Genomic DNA, 23,423 nt, shown 5'->3' with positions numbered 1-23,423 from the left:
ACATTACAATAATCTATCACAAATCAACTTGTTTTTTGCAAGGGGGCCTGCATTTTGGATCTTAGGCTTAGGCTTGGTGTCCATCTAGGGCAACCTACCAAACCCACATTTCCAAAAATTAGACATCCGGGGGAGTCCAGGGAGGAGTGGCTTGTGTGAATCCCTGAGTTTTTTTTACCCAGAACCCCCTGCAAACCAAACCACAAATTTGGTGAAAAAAAACCTTTCCCTCTATTTCTGTTTGGGAATGTTGTGGAATAACTGGGCAGGCACAAATGTCCTACCACCCAGCATTCCCCAGGGTCTCTCGATAAAAATGCTATTTTACTTCTGTGGGTGGGCCAAGTGTCCACAAAAGGGAAGGGCCCAAAATGTAATGTGGACACATCAAAATTATCACACAACAACCTGTTTTTTCATGTGGGGTACCTGCTTTTTTGGTACCAGGCTCAGTGGCCATCTAGGGAAACCTACCAAATCCATTTATGAAAACTAGACACCTGGCGGAGTCCAGGGATGCGTGGCTTGCATGAATCCTTAAGTTGTTTTGCTGCAACCCACAAATCGAGCAAAAATTTCAAATTTTCCTCACATTTCTGTGCAGGATCACTGTGACTGCACTTAATTTCCTACCACCCAGCGTTCCCCTTAGTCTCATGATAAAAATGATACTTCACTTGTGTGGTGAGCCAAGTGTCATTCAACAGGGAAGGGTCCGAAACATGTAGAGATTAAGAGCTTTGGCATCCACAAAAGTCAGTTATCGTTTTTATTGGGAGACCGAGGGGAACGGTGAGTGGCAGTTGGACCATTGTACTCTTGTTGGAAGATCTCCTGACTGCCGCAATAGCCACAGGTTTTTTCAACTCAATTTCATTTTTTTTTTCAATTTCAGTTTTCTATAGGAATGCCTTAAAGGATCCAAACAAATTAAACCTTGCTGAATTTGTCTACTTTTCACAAATGTATAGCTTTCCTGGATCTACCTTTGATTTCACACCCATTTCTACCACTAACTGGAAGTACGTTGAAAGCATAAAAAGTATAGGAAAAATGGGCTATGTCCAAGTACAATGCCAAAACTGTGCTTAAAAAGGTATTTTTCTTATTCAAGTCTACCTGTTCCTGAAAGCTAGGAAGATAGTGATTTTAGCATTGCAAACACTTTGTTGATGCCATTTGCAGGGGAAAAACAGATGCTTGCTTCTGCAGCACTTTTTCCCATTTTTTCCCCCAAAAAACAACATTTTGACTACTGCCTTGGTTCCCACCAGGGGAATCCACAAACCCTGGGCACGTTCAGAATCTCCAGAATGCTAGAAAAAAAGGACGTAGTTATAATCGGCGACTGGGTGCATGACAAGTCACCGATCATAAAGAAATTGGATACCAACATTTAAACAGGGAATAAAGAATCGCATGTATATATATGAAGATGCATACATCGAGACATATATGCAGTTTCCCAGTGGGCTTCATATGCAATTACAGAACACAAACTTTATCCTCTTAAACCAGTAGGAACAAACATCTTAAGATAGATAATGTACTGTCAGTGGGGCTACTAAAGCACATACTGGATAGGTGTTTATGGAGATCTAAATCTCAACAGTGAGCTTTAACTAAAAATGAAGAACCTATTTTGTGTTATTCAGCTATCTGTTTATGAGTTCATCCAGGAACAAGCAGTTACAAAGCTAGTAAGTTTGTATGTTGGAGATGTTTAGTAAGAATTGGTTCACATTGTGTGTGTTGCCCTCAGCTGTCCTAGACTGGGAATCCTGTGATGACGCGAGGTCTTTAGCCAGAGCAATGCTGCACTGGTAGTAAGGCCCTATTGCTGAACAGACTAGATTAGCTCCACCAGTAAACATGTATGGGTGAGTCCATTTTTAGGTTGAGGCTTCGAGACCTGCTGTAATCGTCTGTATGCATCAAGTACATACCCTTTCTTGCCATTGCTTTTCATTTGTCTATACCAGTTTCTTTTAAAAATCCTTGCTTGCCAGTGGTCAGTCCTGCCTCTGTGTCCCTACTTTCTCTCTTCTGTTCCTCCCACAGTGCAGGGACTTAGTACTGTCTCATTGCGCTGTGGTTCTTTATCTGTTGGTTGAGGAACTATTTATTTTCTATGTTTCCATCTCTGTTACTGTTTGTCTGTGTTCATCTTCAGTGCCCTAGCTGTTTACATTCAAATGTAGCATTCCTTCTCCCACCTCCTCTTTATGCCACAGTTGTGTTACCGCTACTTGCTTGTTTTATATTTAATTTGACTTTTTGCACATTTCGATCTCCACCGACAGTTGGCCTTTTTTCTAGTTGGATAATACTTGGTTGGGCTTCCTTTTAAATTTGGCTTGTTTCATGGTTGGTTTGCCTCTTTGCTTCTTTAGGGAGTGCAAGCAGGTGTCCATCCCCCATGTAAACAGCTCTGCAGTCACATGGCCAGGAATGTCTATCACCTCTATCAGAGCCCTCAGGGAGGTAAGGCTGTTGGTGTCAGGGCTACACGAGCTTTGCGGCCGACAATGAAAGGAGTGTTCAGCAGGCCAATTACGCCAGCAGTCCACAGCGCTTCGCGGGTAGGAACAATGGCAGGTTGCAGTCGCGCAGGCCCAGCAGGATATCATAGGCCATGCGAATCCATTACCTTGAATGTGTCCCGAGTGCGTATACTCCGCAGCGGGTACTCCCACTCGCTGATCGGGAGCACCCCCGAGCAGACCATACTGTCCAGCCCAACTCTGGCAGAGAAGGGCTGCAGGATCGTCCCTTCACCGTCTCACCATATCTCACGGGTAATGGCGGGCATGGTTCACAGGAACCCTCGGCAGGTTCAGGATGGATCGGAAGCGTCTCTGATGTAGTGTGCTCCCTTCTTCACACGCACCCCTGCAAGGGGATAATGCACTCGATGTACACTGATTGGTTACGCATCTAGGTGGGTCGCCGTCACTTGAGGCCCGCGGCTTCAAGTGAGCTGATGCCGAGCACTGACAGCGGCCCCTGTTGTGTCTAGGTTTTGGCTGCAAGGGTCGGTTCAGCTCCAGGATCACACCACCATGTGATACGCTTCATTTGCCCGTCCGGTTCAGGAGTTATATAGGATTTTGAGGCGGGGCCAGAGCGGAGCTTAACGCCGCAAGTCCATGCTTGCCGCCGTCTATGCCATGCCCCTGCCTTTTTGCTCCTTAACTGTTCTGTTTACTTGTGCAATTAAACTTTTAACGGTCTGGTTGTGTGCCTTCCCCTCACACAACACTGCTTTCGCTCGCTTATCTCCTTCCTCTCCAACACTGCTCCAGGACCCCACCATCCCCACAGACAAAGATGTCTCTAAAGTGCTTTCTACTAGGTGTTTAGGATGAGTTTCTATGAAGGGAAATGTGTCTGTAATGTGCATATGATAATAGCACATAAAAGGCAATGTCTCTGAAGTGCTTTGCAGTTATTAAATAGTCCCTCATAGGTCTAAAATGCTTAAAGAAACACCACTTGGGCGCATTGAATCCTAAAGTTCTTTAGATAGTTTGTACAGCAGGTGTTGTAGCTCTGGACACATTTGTGTGAAAGATGCTTCAACTCTAAAGTACTCTGCAGACAGTTTGTGTCAATGCGTCACTCTGTCCAGGTAAAAATATTCGTGTTAAAAATGCTTTAAACAGTTTTATGTTAGGCGTGTGTGCAGAGCGCTTCAAAGTTAGTTTTTTTGTGAACGATGCTCGGTGTCTCAAGTTCTTTACACACACTGTGATAACTTTAGTTGGAAACTGTGACGGTTTTCATTACAAACATGTTGACTGTAAAGTGTTTTATAAACGGCTTCTGTCGTTAAAGTGTTTCAAAACTCATTTTTAGGTCTCGCCTGACCCAGTGCATGCGCTGGTCTGGCGAGACTTTTTGTGAGGGCTCAAAAAATGCTACCATGGCCAGCCTAGAGCTACAGTGCATGTGCGCGAGCGCGCGCCGCGCTTGATCGCGCTTTCACTTTTACTTTTGCGGCCGCACGGCCACTTTGATGTTCTCCGTGAGCCAATGCTTGTTAAACATGCCGCGGGTAAGCAGCAATACCAAAGAATGGATGACATGCAAAGTTTTTCTTCCGAAAACAATCGGTCCCCTGGAGCTGTTGCAAAGTTATAAAAGACCAAAATCAGCCCGTCGTGGCTCCCTGCTATAATAATGAGAATTAAACGCACATGCCCCACACCGTCTGCAACCTTTAATCACTGGGTCTGCATTCAACATACTGAATAACTGTGCCTGGAAAGGTGAAAAGTTCAGAGGGAGGGCCTGAAATCCAGACAAGAGAAAACCACAAGTTTTACACAAAGACTGTAAACAGTTTCAACCCTTGTTTAGGGGATTGGAGAAACTGCTTACACTTTGGTCTTAAGCAGCAAACAAAAAAACACTAGCTGAGTAAATATAATTAAGTAGCAGGAAGTCGATCATCTTTTCAAACAGGCTGTAATAAAAAAAAACGTTCCGTTGCGTGGAAATTCAAATTAACAGTGATTAAGAAAAACAATGATAATTGTTCAAACAGAGTCAATCTTAGTTAAACATTCAACACATGAACTGGTGTCATGGTTAAAGTTCTTCTAGTGATAGAGAATGGCACCGATTTCATCCTTGCATTTTGTTGCATTGCTATTTAACTGTGCATGGTTTGCTATTACCATTGTAATATGCAGTGCTAAGCATTGTATAAAGCATGTGGCTTATAAGTATTTTTACATTTGTTGCTTCTTATCAAAGGTTTTGTCAATTTACAAAACTCACAATTCTGGCTTTACATTCACATCCTTGTCACAACATCGACTATTGTGTTGCATTGTGCCTTGACTCAACCAACACCGCCTCCACTGATCTAGGCTTGGCGCGCTCATTCAAATCGACCCTGAGAGTTGAGGCCGCTTGGGAAGCCATCGTTCTGTTATGTACTCTGCGTCCTGGTTGATGGGCTGCTCCGGTACTCGACCTTTTATAGCGCTTGGATGTCCTCCACAATCACACTTTCCTCGTCTAGGACTATGGGCCAGGTGTACAAAGCTGTTTTGTTGTCACAAACCCGGGATTTCACAAAATCAGAGTCAATAAAGCCTTTCGGACTCGCAAAATGGGTTGCCAATTCTCTCTGAATGGAAACATGAAAGGGGCATTCCCTCCTCATTGCAAGTCGCAAAGGTGTGTATCAATGGTTTGTGATCAAACCATTTATCAAATACCAACACTGCAAAGAAGGTGGTAACAGATTAAAACAAGCACTGGCATAGCCAATAGGTCTCGCTTTTGGGACCTTATAAGTATTTAGTTATGCACCACAATATCCTTGGTGCAACAACATCAGCTGTTGCATGGCTGATCCTTGTACCTTATAAGTGTATAGCCATGCAACAGTTGATGTTGTTGCACCAGGGATATTGCGCTGGATAACTAAACACCTATAAGGTCCCAAAGGCGAGACCTATTGGCAATGCCAATGCTTGTTGTAAGTGCGTCTTGGTCACAGCTGTTTCTTGACGTGTTAAACATATGTTTATGGGCCAAGAGTCAGCAGTCGGCAGTTAAAAGCTGCGTCGGTGTGCACAGGCTTAGAACTGGAAGCCTGCAGGTAGCACACAGGTTTATGCAGCAGGCTGGCACATTTACCCACAGAGTTATCTCAGTGACCGTGAAGACGACAAGTTCCAGAACGAACACAGCACAATTAGTAGCATGTTAACACAGACCTTGTTTTATTTCTCCTATTTGGTTCCTTTACAATCAGCTCTCCATTTTTTTATCATTTTATTGGCGGCGGCGGTTTCATTAGAAGGATATGGCAGTATCTAATATAATCTTTGACTTGGGACAAAAGAAAGGTCAGCAGGCCGAGCGTAAGGTTAACGCAGATGGGAGGTGTTGACGGGGTTGCTGAGGGGTCAGTTATACAAAGAGCCGCCTTTTAGAAGAACACTTTCATCAACAATCCTGACTGCCTTGGAAATGTAGTCCCACCCAAGTCCTAACCACCTCTTCACCAATCTCACGTGGACGATAGCCTGTCAGGATTGACCACCGCGGCTTGCAAGGTACAAACAGATCTCTACAGGCCACCCCCAACCCACTCAGCCGCCTTAGCTTCACAAAGACAGCTTGCATTACTGCCAGCAGCAAGCAAGCAGCCCCACTCATCTAGCCCGCAGCCTGCCTCCCAAAACAGGCATGGAATTGATGCTGAACACACACAGAGGGCTTTTCGCAGCCAGTCACTTCTTGTAGGAAAACCGCAACTTGGTGTAACTACAAAGTAATCGTGGATGGCCTTCAGGGGTCAGGCAGAGACCTGCAGTTTTGCTGAAACACAGCATTGCACTCTCTCTTACTATTCAACTGCACAGCCCAAAACTAATGGGGTTCAAGTACTTGGATGATGGGTAGTATTAATGCCTACTTCCCATAGCACTCATCGCAGTGACCTCAAAATGATGAAAGGCTGAGTCGGGCCCTGCTGCTTTTAACTGCATAAACAGAGATGTCTAGTGCAGGTGCATCAAAAATAAAGTTAATAAAAACTCCCAATCCATCCAACCATCCCTCTTTGTAGTGCTTATATGGGGCCACCATGCGCAGCGCACTAAGTAAACGCCAGCATTTGTAAAGCGCACAGCTACCTCCAGAGAGGCGTCCCGGCGCTGGGGGCCCTCGGGAAGATTTCGAAAGCTATTGCCCAGAGTCACATGGTGCTGGGCTAACCTGCCGCCGGAGCCAGGGTTCGAACCGTGAACCCTGTGGTCTGGAGTCAGGCACCCTGGCCTCTGCGCGACACCTCTCCCACTAGGTAGCTTTCTTAGCGCTGCTGGTATTTATCGTCCGTCCCATTATCACGCTATTTTAGCCTGTGTTTTAACTAATTATGCCTTAAAAAATGTATATTTAGAACTGTGCTTTTAATTTTGGATTAGCGTTTTCCAACTTGCACTTTATCCTCGCTCACCGCGCCTTTCGTGTCTTTCTGTCTCTCCTCCTCCCCGATCCACCGCAGCAGCGAGGCCGTTGTTTGAGTGGACCTAGGATCTCCTTCTTCTCCAGGAAGAGGGCTCTTCCTCCTTGAGGAGCCCGCACGCTCCATGAATAAATATGGAAGCTTCCATGTGTGACTTTAAACCTGACACTCTCTTTACATACTTCTTGTGCTATGACCAGACCATTACCTCCTCGTCAGCCCTCCCCGTCCCAGTCCTAACCAGTTGAGCATAGCTCCTCCCACCAGACACTCCCAAGCAACTTGAAACCCATCCCTTCCCTCCAGGCCACACCCATACCCTGAGGCATATAGCACCGTGACCCGCCACTCCACATCCTGTTTGTTTTTTCTGCTGATTCACTTCCGGGCAAACTTCGACGGGATAGGAGGTGCTGGGTCTTCAAGCCTCCTGTCAGGTGAGTGTGAAACGGGTTGTTTAGCGCCCGTTTAAACCCCTTTGGTGCCGTTTTTGAATTATTGAGGCATTTACTTTGAGTCCCTGCTGTAGCGGGACCGTGGGGTTGGGGGGTCAGGACTACCTGGTGTGGGGTGGTGACTCCCTGCTGCGGCCTCCTCTCTTCCGAGTTTGTTCCCTGCTCTAGCGGGATCGCCCGGGGGGGAGAGGAGGTGTGTGAGGCGCGGCTTGCCTTTCTGCGCGCCAAGGGCGTGACGGTTTTGGCTTCTATATCTTTTTTTCGTCAGTGGGGGCATGTCTCCTGTTTGTTTAGCGTTCATACAGATTGGTTTACTGATTACTGTTTGACTGTCCGCTTCGCGCTTCCTCGGATCTTGGAGTGGGGTGTTATTCTCCTGCTGGTTGGGGGTTGCTGCAGTGTAGGTGCCCTGGGGAGGAGTTTCCACTGTCCTCATGTCTGTCTCTATTCGGATGGGGGTCGTCTGGGGTTTTTTGTGGCTCTAATCTCCTACTGCTCTTAAGAGTCACTGTGGCCTTCTGGTTTATGTCTGGGGCTCTGACTCTCAAGGTTACGGGTTCTAATCCCTTTGATTCGGTCTAGGCAGGTTTCTTCAGTGGGCTTTGGGGGTATTTCTTACCTTGTTCACTGGTTCCTGGTGCGGGGGCTTCTGGGTTCTTGGTATCCTTAATGGTTGGGCCCTGTCCTGTCCTTTCCTTTTATGGATGGGTGGAAGTCTCTGATTGGCCGTTTTGGGGCCGGCCTTCAGTCCTGTTGGGGATTGGCTGGGGATCGGTGGGGCTTTCCCTGGTTGGCCTTTGAGAATATTTTTTTTTTTCCCCTGGTTGGGCTCGGTATTTAATGGGGTCTGTTTCTCTGTTCTCATGTTTACAACATGGAGGGTAGAGGTGCGGATGTACGTGAGCTCGGCTGTGTGGATGAGGAGGTGGTCGCTGGGTCTTCCACTGCTCCTTCCTTAATAGATATTCAGAAGATGATTGAGGCGGCGGTGGCGGCTGCCTTTGTGGCTCGTGATCCCATTGGGCCTAAGAAACGGAAATTGGATGCCTCGGCGGAGGTAGATCCTGACATGGACTCTGATGAGGAGGTGAAGGGTCGTTTTGTCCAAGGGTCGGACCTTAGTTGTGTTCTACAGCATGTTCGGGACAATTTGGGGTTCCCTGGTCCCGTGCCGGGTGGAGAGTCTGAAGACTTCTTCGCTAATTACCTGAAGAGAGAACCTGAAAGCCTCCCCATTCATGCTTCTGTGCGGAGGGTGCTGGAGGGGGAATGGAAGGATGTGGACAAACATGCCTTTCCCCGGTTTCTGGCTAGGAGGTATCCCTTGCAGGGTTTCTCGGAGGAATTCCCGGCCGTGGTGAAGGTGGATTCCCTGCTTGCTGGCATGGCGTCTCAGAGCCTGGTGGTGTCTGAGGATGCGGTTCCTTCTGATCCTGGGGACAAGCGTGTGGAAGGGGCCTTGAAGCGGTCCTTTGCTGCCTCTAATCTTGCAGTTCGGTCTGCAGCTTACACCAGCTATCTTGTGCAGTCACTTCCTAAAGACTGTCAAAGTATTTCTGCGCAGCTCATGCAGGATGAGGATCCCTCGGAGTCTTTATCCATGTTGGAACAGCAGTTGCGTTTCTTGGCAGATTTGTCCTTTGACTCCCTTAGCGCTGCTGCAGCGGCTGCAGGTGCCTCGGTTGCTGCTAGGAGGCAGTTGTGGCTTAAGTCTTGGAAGGCGGAGGCTGCTCAGAAGGCGGCCGTGATGAAGATCCCCTTCACGGGCTCTAAACTGTTTGGTGAGCCGTTGGAGGCTTTGATTAAAAAGACTGCGGAGGACAAGAAATTGTTGGCTCCGGTCCGCTCTTCTCAGAAAGGGAAGTTTGCGGGTTACAAGCGGGCTTTTGGGCAGGCGTTTCAGTCTAAAATGGCGGCCCAGCCCTTTCGTGGTAGGGGACGTGGCCGGGGTGTCCCTTCCTTCCACAAGTCCCGGGGTCAACAGGGTGCTTCCTCTTCGGCAGGTCCCTCCAAGTCGTGACTATGTGATGATGGGGTTGCCGGTTGGGGGTCGCCTCTCTTCTTTTTTTCCTGTCTGGGAGGAGTTCGTTCGGGACCAGTGGGTCCTGCAGGTGGTCCGGCTGGGCTACAGAATAGAATTCGGAACTCCTCCGGTGGATGTGTTCAGGTCTACCCCTGTTCCCAGGTCTCCGGCGAAATGCCGTGCTCTGTTGGACGGAGTTCGGGACTTGGTGTCCAAGGGGGCTGTGGTGAAGGTGCCTGTGAGTCAAAGGGGTCGGGGGGTTTACTCAATCCTGTTCTTGATCCAGAAGCCAAATGGGGACTTCCGTCCTGTGCTGGATCTGAAGGCAGTGAACTTATGTATCCCTCACCGGTCCTTCAAAATGGTGACTCTACAGTTGATTCTTCCCTTCCTGTCGGTGGGGGATTTCATGACTTCGCTCGATCTCCGGGACGCTTATTTTCATGTGCCAGTGCACGCGGATTCTCAGAGGTTCCTGCGTTTCTGTGTGGGGGTGGATCATTTCCAGTTCCAGGTATTACCGTTTGGCCTGTCGGCCTCTCCGAGGGTGTTTACTAAGGTGTTGGCTCCCTTGGTGGGTTTATTGCATGCTCGGGGTATTCAGGTGTTCCCTTACTTGGACGACTGGTTGATTTCTTCCTCTTCTTTCCTTCAGGCTCAGGCTCAGTCCATGGAGGTTTGCAGTCTCCTTCAACGGTTCGGGTGGATTCTGAACTTGGAGAAATCCCATCTTCACCCCACTCAGGATCTGCTGTTCATTGGGGGGGTGTTCAACACCAGGTTGGGAAAGGTCTTCCTGTCGGAACCTCGCAGATTGACTCTTATGCACGAGCTGAGGAAGGTGTTGGGGGCTTGTCTTCCACGGCTCGCCAGTGGTTGCGTGTTCAGGGGCTAATGTCAGCTACTGTTATGATTGTTCCTTGGGCCCGTCTACACTTGTACCCCCTGGTGAATCATCTTCTGGAGCATTGGGATCCGGCCTCTCTGAATTACGAACAGTTGATTCCGGGGGGGGTGTCCATCGCCCGAGAATTGTCCTGGTGGCTGGTGGATTGGAACCTCTTACAGGGCTCGCCCTTTGTGTCCCAGGAGAGGTTGGTCCTGACGACCGATGCCAGCGAATTGGGTTGGGGTGCGGTCTTGGGTCAGGAGTCGGTGCAGGGTCTCTGGTCTGTGCCAGAGGCGGGCATGTCCTCGAATTGGAGGGAGTTGAAGGCGGTTCTGTTGGCTTTGACTCATTTTCTGCCTTGGATCCTCCAGAGGGATGTGATGGTACGGTCAGACAACACGGTGGTGGTGTGTTATATCAACCGCCAGGGGAGCGCGAAGGTGGCTTCCCTCAATTTGTTGGCACGAAGTATAGGCCTGTGGGCGGAGTCTCACTTGCTGTCTCTGAGGGCTTTGCATCTACCGGGGATTTTGAACACGGAGGCGGATCGCCTGAGCAGGGTGTTTCCCTCCCTGTCGGACATGTGCCTGACTCAGGAGGTGTTTGGTTGCCTAATGGCTCAGTTCGGGATCCCGGTGGTGGACCTGTTTGCCGCTCCGGGGAACGCCTTGAGGGAGAAGTATTGTTCTCTGGTTCGCTCTGCGGCGGTTTGGAGGGTGGATGCCCTGTCCTTCCGGTGGGAGGGGGGTCTGCTATATGCCTTTCCTCCTATTGCTCTGCTTCCGCGTGTTCTCCTGAAGGTCAAGCGGGATCGGGCTTCTGTGATCCTGGTGGCTCCGGTTTGGTCCAGGAGGCCTTGGTTCCCTCTGTTATTGAAGTTGGCGGTGGGGCCCTGCTGGAGGTTGCCGGTGGTCCCTTGTCCCTTGTCATTTCCCCCTCTGTCTCGGGAGTGTCTGGTCCGCCTGCGATTGGCGGGTTGGCTGTTGAGAGGATGAACCTTGTGGCTTTGGGGTGTTCTCCTTCTGTGGCGGAATTTATTCAGAGGTCCAGGCGCCCTTCGACTCTCAAGTCCTATGCCCGGCATTGGGTTTCTTTTCGGTCTTGGTGTGAGGTGCGTGGGTGGTCCGCGTTGGAGGTGGATCCGGTGCGTGTCTTGGAGTTTTTGAAGGACGGGTTTGACTTGGGTCTCGCTGTGTCCTCCCTGAGGGCTCAGTGGGCTGCTGTCCGGGCCTTTCGGGGTTCGGTCTGTGACCCGGTGGTTCCCCTGGTGTCCCGCTTGTTGCGGAGTTGTTTCCTTCAGAAGCCTGTCATTCGGACCTTTGCTCCTAGTTGGGATCTGCCTCTGGTTTTGGGGGCTTTGCAGATGGCTCCCTTTGAGCCTCTGCATGAGGTGTCTTTGAGGTTTCTGACTATCAAGGTTCTGTTCCTTGTGGCTATTACCTCGGCTCGGCGGATTGGGGAGTTGGGCTCCTTGCTTTGTTCTGCCCCTTTTTTACGTTTTTTTCCTGATCGGGTGGTTCTTCGGCCTGATCCTTCCTTTGTTCCCAAGATCCCTTCCTCTTTTCACTGCTCTTCGGATCTGGTATTGCCTGTTTTCTGTCCTGATCCTCTTTCGGAGGTGGAGGTGCGGCTGCACTGTTTGGACGTTCATAGGGCTCTGGAGGTCTATTTGTTGCGTACTGCGCCTTTTCGTAAGGTGGAATCCCTTTTTGTGACCTTTGGGCTGGCTGGTCAAGGTCTGAAGCCTTCTGGGGCTACCCTCAGTCGTTGGCTGCGGTGGGCTGTGGGTGCTGCGTATGAGGCCTGTGGGGCGTTGGCTCCTGGTTCTGTTCAGGGGAGGTCGACTCGGGGGGTGGCGGCTTCCTGGGCTTGTTTTCAGGGGGCTTCCATGGCCGAGATCTGCAGAGCTGCTACCTGGAGCTCTCCTCACACGTTTATGTCCCATTATCGTTTGGTGGTTGGGGGGACTGAGTCTGCTGGGTTTGGGGACGCTGTGTTGCGTTCTGCCCCGGTGGTGTGACTTTTATATGCTTATTAAAGTCTGTTTTTCTACTGAGTGAAGCCGATTATTGCTTTGGTATCTGCTCAACTGGTTAGGACTGGGACGGGGAGGGCTGACGAGGAGGTAATGACCGGTTACTCACCGGTAATATTCATTACTCCGAGTCGTAGCCCTCCCCGTCCCAGTCCAGGTTCCCATCCCTCCCTCCCTGTTCGGCTTCTTGTGCTTGGTTGATACAGGATGTGGAGTGGCGGGTCACGGTGCTATATGCCTCAGGGTATGGGTGTGGCCTGGAGGGAAGGGATGGGTTTCAAGTTGCTTGGGAGTGTCTGGTGGGAGGAGCTATGCTCAACTGGTTAGGACTGGGACGGGGAGGGCTACGACTCGGAGTAATGAATATTACCGGTGAGTAACCGGTCATTATGGACAACTGTGCTCTTTGCAACTGTTTCAAAACATGTTGTAGAAACCCAAACAGCCGCTCAGTTTCAGCCAGACCAAAGTGCCACACAGGACGATTCTATGAAAAGTGCCCAGCTTCTGGTGAAGTGCCCAGGCACAGGGTCGGAGAAGGGTGAATGCACTCTCTGAGCCTCCTCCTTCACAGCTGCGGTGATCCTGGCTACATTGAGCGCTATTTGACACTACATTCCACATGAGCAGAGGGTAGACACAGAACATTCCTCATAACAACCAACACCTTAGTCGAGTGACGGTCAATGACTCTTTTCAGAACAAGAGAAAACTAGTGCAGCGAAGCCTCAAGAGACAAAGAGCTGGGAAAGGTTTTTTTCTGGAAAGAGAGAGACAGAGGGACCTAAAGAGAGTGACAGAAACTTACCTGGAGTTCAAGTCCAGAAGCTTGTGAGGAAAGTGAGGCAGCAGAGCTGCTATTTAGCGCTCTGTGTCCTCTTGCTTCATTTCTGTTCTCAGATCCTGCACACATTGAACCACATCTGCACACACAGCCACCCAAACGCTAGTCATCATGTCCGGGTTGTGCTCACTGGCAAAACCCAAGACGCCCTCTTGGCTCGTGGCGTGGCACACCACTTGAAATGACTCAAATCAATTATTCTGAAAAAACAAAGTAGCAACACACACTTGTAAGAATTGTACAGACCCAATTCTGTACAAATATCAAGCACTGAACGTTCTACTGTACATAATGATGCATAACATCAGGAACATTTCAAGGCAGTGGGCACTCTCATAAATAAATCATCCATAAAGAGCAGTAAGTGTTAATATGAATTTCTCAAAGCACAGCACTGCACCTTCCAACGGGCCCTACTGCTCACAGACCCCCAACTTTTCCACCAAATCATTTTCAACAGAGCAGGGAGAGCTACCAACATTACAATAGGGGACTTGGGCAATTCAATTTTTTAATCATAAAATAAAATATCAAACAGTTTCTCAATATGAATTGCTCTTCATTCAATCCATTGAAATAGAAGAGCCGTAATGTTGAATGAATGAATTAATGAAATAGTTTATTAAGCGCGCAATTACCCGTAGGTGTCTAGAGGAAGGACAACAGAGATGACCGGTTGCTAAAAGCCCAACTCACTCTGACAGCAGCTTTCCCACGGCTTTGGTAAACAGCCAAGGTCTCAGCTGCTTCCCAAATTGCAACTGGAAGGTTGGAAACGCAAAGTAGGAGGCTGTGAGTTTCACAGTTTTCCTGCACAAATAGAAAATGCTCTATCTCCCCATCTAACTTTCTTTGTTCCAGGAATAATGACAGTTCATGACGAGCTTGATCTGAGATTCCTGCTCTGCATGTACCAGAGAAGCGTTCCTGAAAATGCTTTGGACCAGTCCGATGAAGGGCCCTATGGACCAGGCACCTTGCCCAAAATAATCCTTTCTCTCACTAGAAGCCAGTGGAGACACTGCAGTGATTGGGATACTGGTGCACACTTGCGACTTTTCAACAACAGTTTTGATTCTGCATTGTGTAAAGACTGTAGTTTCTTGACCACATATTTGTGAGAGCCCGAATACAGGGCATTACAGTTATCCAGCTTCGAGAAGATGAGAGCCATCATCACTGTTTTTTGCAAGTCAAAAGGAATCAACGGAAAGATTTTTTTAAGACCTTCAGCAGGAAAAAACCTGAAGAAGTGATCACATGTATTTGCTCAGAAAAATATAATGTTGTGTCAAAGATGACACCGAGATTTCTTACTTCCTTAATCGGGACTGATAGTGTGCCGAAGATCAACGGCCACCATGACTCATTCCAGAAGATAGTCTCTCTTCCAAAAAGCAGCATCTCAGTTTTTTCAGATGTCAATTTCAGACAACTATGCATCCAGATTGCAACTTTAGACATGCAGTTGCAGACATTCCTTGCCTCCTTATTTGTATCCGATGGGATAGACATCCCTATCTGAGTGTCATTTGCATAGGGAAACACTGCTAAGCCATAGCTGTGACGGAGGGATGCCCCCGGGTAAGCTGAGCGCATTATAAATTTCATATTATTATAGGGGGGATAGCATAAATATTGAACAGCGTGGGGCTGAGGGAGGACCCCTTGGGAACACCACAGGGCAGGGAAAAAGGTGAAGAAATCGCATCCCCCATCTCCACCTGCTGTTGTCTGTTGCTTAGAAAGGAACTCAACAGGGCCAGTGCTGAGTTTGTGAAACCTAGCGAATGGAGACGCTTTATGAGGAGTGAGTGGGGAACCGTGTCAAAAGCGGCAGATACATCCAATAACATCAATGCCACTTTGCCACCCTTGTCGATTATCATTCTTAACTCCTCTGAGGCTGCTACCAAAGCCGATTCAGGGAAATGACTTGCTCAGAAGCCATACTGTGAAGAATCGAGCCGCAGGTTAGCATTTTGGCAGGGAAAGGTAGGCAAAATGTAGGCCAGTAGCCTTCCACCATCTTTGGATCCAAAGGTTTTTTCACCAGTGGAAGAATAGATGACTCTTTCCACATGTTCGGAAATTGCCTTGTGGACAGTATTTTATTCAATAGTTCCATTAGCGGACCGGCGACAGACTGGCTACTAGATTAAGAACCTGAGGGGGATCTGAATGGGCGCCAGCTTTATTGAGATTATTGAGATTCATAAAACGGATTTTCTTTTCCTTGTTAGAAGGAGAGAAACTTTCAAATTATTAAATACCTAGAGGCTTTCTGGGAGTCCGACTCCTAAGCATGGATAGATATGCCACCTATGCAAAACGTGTTTTGAGAAGGTGAAAACATTTGAAAAATAGAGCTAAAGCTGAAAAAAGTCTGCCAGCTTATTACAGAAAGATTTGTCCGGCCTGAAACTACTGCAGTTGTTCCATTTTGACAAAGATTTAACTGTTTTAAAAAGCTTGCTGTTTGTGTTTTTTACTGAGCTTTTTTTCAGAATTTGTTTTGTTTTAGTTCTTTTGATTAAGTCCTTATACGGCACAAGTAATTCTGTGTATTTGAACTTTTCATTTGAACAATATTCATTCCTCCAAATGCACTCTTAATGTCTGCATTTCACTTGGAAAGCTTTTAATTCTTGTGAAAACCATGGAGCTGATGGATTTTTGCTATAGCTCTTTAATATTTTTCCAGCACCTATCTAAGTGTTGCTGAGTTTAACCAGTGAGTGTAGTTGATTGAAGCATTTTTCACGTTGCTATCTGGAACTGGATACGAGTTGGAAAGGATGTCCCTCAGTTCCTCAACATTAAGGTTTTTCCAGGGCCGGTATTTAATGATTCTAGGTTTGTTATTATCCATATCTATGTTTAGGGAAACCCTAATTGAGAAAAAGATGGCCTCATGGTCTGACCATGCTACTGGCCGGACCTTTTCTACTGTCTCTACTTTTACCTCCTGACTAATTGTAAATATTCAATCCAGAGTATGGTTGGCAAGATGGGTGGGCTCTTTTATTAACTGATTTAGGTTGAAACTCCTAAGAGTATCAACCATGTTGTTCATGTCCAAATTATTCAAAAGATCCAGTTAAAAATTAAAATCTGCCACTAACGTAAAGCTAGGATAGTTTACACAAGGTTTCATAAAGTCTTGTATTTTTAAAATACAATTGGCCCTTCGGTCCCGGTGAACGATTGATTAACAGTAGAATGTAGGACCTCTGTTTTTTCTCCTGTAGATAAGTCCCTGATCGCCCATAAATTCTGTGGTATAGCCCCTAAATCCACAGTAGAAGGTGGGGTACCTGTCTCTTCTAACCTTAGGGTTCTAGTTTGGAATGTGGCTGGGATTCTAAAGCTGCAATCTGATCCAGATTGGTGTAGTTTTGTGGATACCTTTGATGTAATCTTGTTTCAGGAAACCTGGAGTTTGACCACTCCCTTCAAAAACGGGTTTTCTGCCTATGCTATTGAAGCTTGCAGGAACGAGCATGGTAGACCCTTGGGGGGCTTAGCAGCATGGATAAAAAATGCACTGGGGTCCAAAGTTAAGCTTCTATGTGTTGATTCACAGGACATTTTGTCCCTCGAGTTGACCCCGTTCAGTGGCTGGAAGGTCAGAATCTTTAATGTCTATAATTGGGTGGAACGCCCCCTGGAGGAAACCAACACGATCCATATATTGGACCATGCTCTAACTAAATACACTGATAGTATCACAGCATTGGTGGCAGGTGATTTTAATTGTACTTTTGAACCCCTTGCTTCTGCCAACCCAGATCTAACTGAGGACTGGGACCGAGAGTGGTCAATCCCAACCTTAGATCTACCGAAAGTAAGGTGGATGAAGAAAGGAGGCCAGGTACTTGCCCTTACCCTACAGCATGATTTAAGAGCAACAAATGGGAGAACTAGGTCGGACCCAAATGGGGAACACACTTTTAATAGACCCGGTCACACCAGTAGAATAGATTATTGCTTAATCACCTGCAATCTTTGACCCTTAGTGGACGATATGGTAGTGGTGAAAAGATCAGAGAGTGACCACAACAAATCCCTAGCTCTTGTATTTTCAAAACTTGCCCCCCACAGACAATCAACCTGGGGTGCCCTGACTTGGGTGTGCTCGCGGTCACAAACAACCAAAGAGCTGTTAAGTGGGGAGTTGGTCTAGCTACCTGCCAAGGATGCAGTGGAAAGTCTGGGGCCCCGCCATGAGCGGTTCTTTAATGAGATAAGGGACACACTTAGTCAGCCATCCACAGTACGGGGGAAGGGGAGACATTGTAATGACCCGCTGCAAGATACTAAGAGTCCCTGGTATAACCAGGAGTGCAGGAAGGCTAAGTGTGCACTTATCGGTGCATTAAAACATAGGGTATGTGCGGAGATAGCATCCTGTAGAACTGACTATAGAACGGCCATCATCAGAGCTAAAAAGGTTTGGGAGGGTTCTCTTTGGGCTTCCTTACATACTGCATTGATTGATAAAGATCCCAAGGCCTTTTGGAGACAGGCAACGTACTGGCTAAAGGGGAAAAGGCAAACCCTGGAATATACTGTCCAGCCTGATGAGTGGGTTGCTTATCTTGGCCCTCTCTATGGTAACGGTAAAAACAAAGGGAATGAGACTAGTGAGATGATGACCGAGTCCCTGGGAGGAGAAGGTGAATCTTTGGTCTTCTCTATAGAGGAAACCCAAACAGCAATTTCATCTTGTATGCCAGCAAGAGCCTTGGGTCTAGACAGAATACCAAATTACCTCTACAGAGAAGATAAAATACTCTGGGGTTCGTACATAAACCTGGTAACAAATCTGATTCTGTCTCTTGCCCCTATTCCATTGTCATGGCAAATTGCCGAAATAGTGCCCATCTACAAAAAAGGAGACCGATCCAAACCGATGAGCTATAGGCCTATAAGCCTTATGGACTCCCTTCAAAAGACTTTTTGTAAACAGTTCCTAGGAAGGATACAGGACTGGATGACGGAGGCCCAAATCCTGAGTGATTTTCAGGCAGGGTTCTGTACGAAAGCCAGTACCCTGGACCAGGCATTCTGTCTTATCTGCATCTACTGGAAGGAAGTAGTCATCAAGGAGGGTAAACAATATGTGGCTTTTGTTGATTTTCGTACCATATTCGACTTAGTCACCCAGGCAAGGATATGGAAGGTCCTAAAAGAGATGGCCCTCCCTCCTAATCTTTTAGATCTTTTAATTAGACTCCATTCATCTAACACAGCACAGGTTAGGTGGGATGCCAACAACCAAGTAACAGAAACCTTGCCTGTCCAATGTGGTGTGAGGCAGGGTTGTGTGTTGGCGTCCACCCTTTTTACTCTTTTTATTAATGGGGTTGTTGATTATGTAGACAGGGACTGCTGTGATGCTTCTAAAATTGGTGTTAGAAGAGTTCCTGCACTGTTGTTTGCTGACAACACGCTTCTAATATCCAAATTGCCGCAGGGTCTCCAACAACTCCTGAATGATTCTACAAGGTTTTGTGGAGAAAGGGGTTTGATTTTAAATGAGACAAAAACCAAGTTTATGATTTTTAATGGAGGGAAAAATAAACCAACAAGTATATCTGTGTGTTCTGGTAGCGCCAAGTTGGAGCAAGTAGAAGTATTTCATTACCTGGGTATTCGTTTGACTCCATCGATCAACTGGGGAGCACATATGGAAAAAGCAAAGTTACAATTAATTTACCAATGTGCCCACATCAGCAAAATACACAGGAAGACGGTATCACGTCAAATTGCCCCAGCCCTCGAAATCAACAATACCAAGGTTTTGGGAGGGGTTCTCTTTGGTGCTGAGCTATGGGACACAGGCAATCAATCCCCCCTCACAAATGAGGAAAACCGCTTCCTGAGATCGCTTGTTAATCTTCCCTTAAAACCCTTGTACTTGGACCTTGTCCATAGGCAGCTGCAACACAAGTTGAACTGTAAACTGCTAATGTTTTGGTTTAGGCTATGGACAGTGGATGAGCTGGAAATCTATTGCGAGGCTCTGAAAGATCTCCTGAAACTTTCTAAGGCATCCTTTATCAGGTGGTTTATATCCTTATGCGAACTACTGGAAAAGTTGGGGCTGGAGACCTTTTGGACCAATCCTGAAAGTATGGTGCAATTCTCAAGGGTGAAACTGAAAACACTGTATTGGGAAAAGACACTGGCAATGACCCTAGCAGAACCAGTGAATAGTTTGACAAAAGACTTTCTGCTTTTCAAATCTGTTCCATTGTTTGAGTCAACTATAGATAAAATTATTCCAAAGTTTGCACGCAAACCTTTTTTTACAGTTCCGTTATAAGACCCTGCCCACCAGACTATTTTGTTTTAAGTGGTGTTCTAGTGCTTATTTTGATGTATTGCGCCCCGCATGTAAAGCTCGCCCAGAATCAATTGTCCATCTATTCATTTTTTGACCTTATTATTAATCCATGAGGAAAAATTGATTTTTCAATTGTGCAGACTTGTTGGCTCTGGACATTATCTTGAGGTAATGAGAGTATTATGCACTGATACCCGTAGACCAATGGTTTTTGGCCTTTCAAGATTCTGGTACGCTCGGCGGCTCAGGCGCGGGAAGTTACTTGCATGAAGCATTCTTCTAGGAATTGCTGCATCTTGCTTTTTGCACATTTGCCTAATGACATTGTTTTTAATGTATTTATTCTTAAATCTATATATTTCAGTTTTTTATACTTGTGCTGTGTACTTTTTAGGATCCTATTGACCGTAATAAAGTTTTTGATGTTGATGATGATTAACAGTCCATGAAAAGTGAATATGTTATTCAAGTTCAGACTAAAACCAAGAGGCAGATTTACAAGAAACTAACGCAGCGCGGTGCCGCAAGTGATTTTGCTGCATCGCGCTGCTTTAGTTCCGAAGCACAGGGATGCAACATATTTACAACAATGTGTTGCATCTCTGTGCTGGTGCACAAACTGCTGCCATGCGCCGGCCCAAGCGCCCTTGAACCTTGATGCATTGATGCCTGCGTTGTGGGGAGATTGTTTTTGTGCAGGAAGGGGCACCTTCCTGCACAAAACAACTATTTGAGGTTCCAATGTGTGCTGTAGAATGCAACATGCATTGAAAGAGGAATGAAAAGAGGAAAAATTAAAATATTTCTTCACGTTACACCTTGCTAAGGCCACCCATAGCAACACCCATGTCATGCCCCTAACATGCAAAGTTTTGCTTGAAAAGGGGTGATATTTACCAGCACAGGTAAAGTCACACAGGGTGGCTTTATGTCTGCTTGTACATATCACTAAGGTGGTGCATCACGCAATGTGACGCACCGGCGGTGCATGTGGCTGGTAAATCTGCCCCCAAATGCTTCATGGATGGAATATGGGCTGAAATGTAGCCTCAATTGAGGTCTGTTCTATCTCATCGTTCATTATAATGGCCTGTTGGAATGGCATCTTCACATCTGGGTCCGAGAAATTATCTGCCCATGTCTCTGTGAGAAAGGTAATATCTGAATTGTATTGGGTCATAAAATCAGCAAATTCATATTTATTTTTAATAAGGGACAGTGAGTTGAGTAACATACATGAGAACACTCTCCGTAAAATGTGCCTCTCTGTTATTCTTACAGGGGCTTCTGGGAGCACAGTATGGTCCTGCTGATCGATGTACGCTTCCTTAAGTTCCAAAAATTACAATATTGGGCAGGGGTCCCTGCATCTGGCACCGTCCAGGTGCGGAAGGGTGCCGATGGCTTTGCCTCTGGCTCGCCTGGTTTTCCATCTGAGTTTATCCCCTAATCAACAGGAACACTAGAAATGATGGACCGCTAACCTCTAAAAATGGTGGCCAGCTAAGGAAGAGAAATGGAAACACCCGTGGAGGACCGGAAAGTCAAGGGGAGGTTGGCCAGTAAGTTCCCAATTTAGAATAGGTGAAATAGTTGAAGCCTCTGTTTTAAAATATGAGAAATGCTGTTAAAAATGAATTAAAATAGAAATAACAGCCAGCTTGCGATATGCTAACCCGATAGAAAGTTGTGCAAACAATGCTTTTAAATGTTGAACAAAGCAGCGCCTTACTGAAACTAATTTCCGCCCGCTCACCCAGAGCTTCAACAGATCTTTACTCTGCAAATACAAACATCCAGCCCATTCATTGCATTTTGTCCTTCAAAGAGAACTTCATCAGGGCTGCGAAATAGATATAAAAAAAGCCAATAAGAATCATACAACCAAATTCAATTCTCAAAAGCTCCCACCCCACTCATAACATTACACTGTGTTGAAAACTTTCATAAATAGACTAGGCTGTGGGAATAGCCACATTAGTTTTCAGTGTAATACATGAGAGCCTATTCACAAACCTCACTTTGTAGTAATAGTACTAAAATAGTAGCACTCACATAGTAGTAAATGCTATTCACTAAGCTATGTGATGAGACCTCTGCCTTTGCCTTTCCTACCTTTCTATGTGGAGATATCCATCCCAATTACAGAGGTCTCCGCAAAAGTACACCTACATTTTAGAAGTACATGCAGACAGAATGGGGAATGCGTACTACAAAATAAGAGGAGGTTGGATAGAGATAAGGAAGGGTTCAGGAGGGGTTTAGAGAGACAAAAACAGACCAATAAAAAAGAATACTCGTTGCCATCAACAACTGCAATTCTAAAGTTATTTCAGCTAAAAATCAAGGTAGCAAACCAGTTGTAAAGTGCACTGCGGGTCAGCTTTGGAGAGCGCACATCGCTTGAGCACTAAGGGGTTCATTATGATGGTGGGCGGACTTGGTCCGCCCTTCACCGTAGCGGTGTTTGGGACAGCCCGCCAGACATGCGGCGGTCCTACCACTGCTATTAATATGCACCTGCCATACTGGCGGGCGCATCCTGGGCCTTTATCATTGCGGGCGGTGCTGCTGGCTGCAGCACCGTCTGCAATGATAAAGGTGCATGCGCCGCATTTCCCTGCACCACGTGGCAGGCACCATCTGGTGCCTGCCACTTGGTGCATGGAAATGCAGGGGGGTGCAGCAACACCCCCTGCAAAGGGGGCCCGCAATGGGTCCCCAAACCCAATACCCGCAATCGGGGATTGGGCCTGCTAGACACATCACGCCTGCTAGGCACCCCCACCATATTAGTGGCCCTGCTCCGTCTGCCAGGCAATCGGTGCGATTGCCCAGAGCAGAAAAGTGGCTGACGGACTTTCCATCCGCCGCGGTACCCACCTTCATCCTAATTTGGTAAATCACCATGTGATGGCGGAAGGACTGCCACCACCGGCCCGGCAGTGGCGGTCCTTCCGCTATCATAATGAGCCCCTAAGATCTCTTCTACTAGCACAAGGCCTAGGGACATCACCATTCTCTTCCTGTAGTTCACAGTATTGATGGATGCTCTTTCAGCAGCTTAATAATCAGAGAATTTTAATGGTGAGTTAATAAAGTATTGGTTTCCCAAGAAACAACTCCTTGCATTTTGCCTGCAACTCAAATCGATGCATGCTATGTATGGTTTAGGGCTTGTATAGTGATAGGAATTGTAGATTTGACGAACCTGGCAAACTCTGAGATTTTATCTGCTAGCATAGACCTTCAGATATGGAACTAGATTCTTCTGTTCCATCATAATTTATTGTTCTTTTATCTGCTTGAGAAATGTCTAACTAAATGTAAATACTTTCTTCTTTCCTGCTTTAAGGTGATCACATGGCTATTCATAATCTTTGTTTTTATTTTTTTAAAATTTATATTTTAGACTTGATTGTTGTGTAGTCCCTTTTTCTGTTTCCACCATTTAAAACTCCTCAGATTGACCACCTTCCGGATCCTTTTTAGGTCTCGCGGAGACAGCGAAAGCTGTCTCTTTGAGACATTTTGTAAGTGGGCTTTCAAAAGTGCTACCCACATGGTTTTGCTGGCCTATGACTTGAGTGCACGATGGCGTGCACGTGCACAGCTGCTCCTCTGCTCCTTGCATTCCCCCCTCCCTTCTCACCCAGCCCTTTGATGCTCTGTGTTAGATGGACTGGGAGGGTCGGCCGAGGTCAGGGGGAGAGGTCTCCGGGGAGAGCCGTCTCCAGCGATCGTACAGACAAGTAACTTCCCCCCCACAGACAGACACCACACAAGGATAAGATTTAGCGTTCTTTATATGCACTTCTTAAGGTACGATGAAAT

General features: G+C 46.9%; 1 protein-coding gene and 1 long non-coding RNA gene across 6 annotated transcripts in view; one reads left to right on the top strand and one right to left on the bottom strand.

Moving 5' to 3' along the window:
* The window catches only part of LOC146830284 (fucolectin-5-like), a 188,618-nt gene extending 180,512 nt beyond the window's left edge, over nt 1-8,106 (bottom strand). For 2 of the 4 annotated variants that reach the window (XM_085604472.1, XM_085604470.1), the window contains exon 1: nt 6,983-7,229. The gene's annotated coding sequence lies outside the window, so the exon portion shown is untranslated. Of the gene's footprint in view, nt 1-6,982; nt 7,242-8,065 lie in introns of those variants that run through there. The other 2 variants (XM_085604471.1, XM_085604473.1) reach the window with 2 other exon arrangements.
* Nucleotides 7,380-23,423, top strand: part of LOC146830283 (uncharacterized) — a 174,582-nt gene continuing 158,538 nt past the window's right edge. Inside the window, exon 1 of one of the 2 annotated variants that reach the window (XR_014961410.1) lies at nt 7,380-7,428. This is a non-coding gene — a long non-coding RNA (uncharacterized LOC146830283). The remainder of the gene's footprint in view (nt 7,429-23,423) is intronic. The other variant, XR_014961408.1, reaches the window with a different exon arrangement.

Source organism: Triturus cristatus, chromosome 5_1, assembly GCF_964204655.1.
Source record: "Triturus cristatus chromosome 5_1, aTriCri1.1, whole genome shotgun sequence".
Lineage (NCBI taxonomy): Eukaryota > Metazoa > Chordata > Amphibia > Caudata > Salamandridae > Triturus > Triturus cristatus.
The sequence above is the reverse complement of the archived record's forward strand: the minus strand, read 5'-3'. Positions and strand labels throughout refer to the sequence as shown.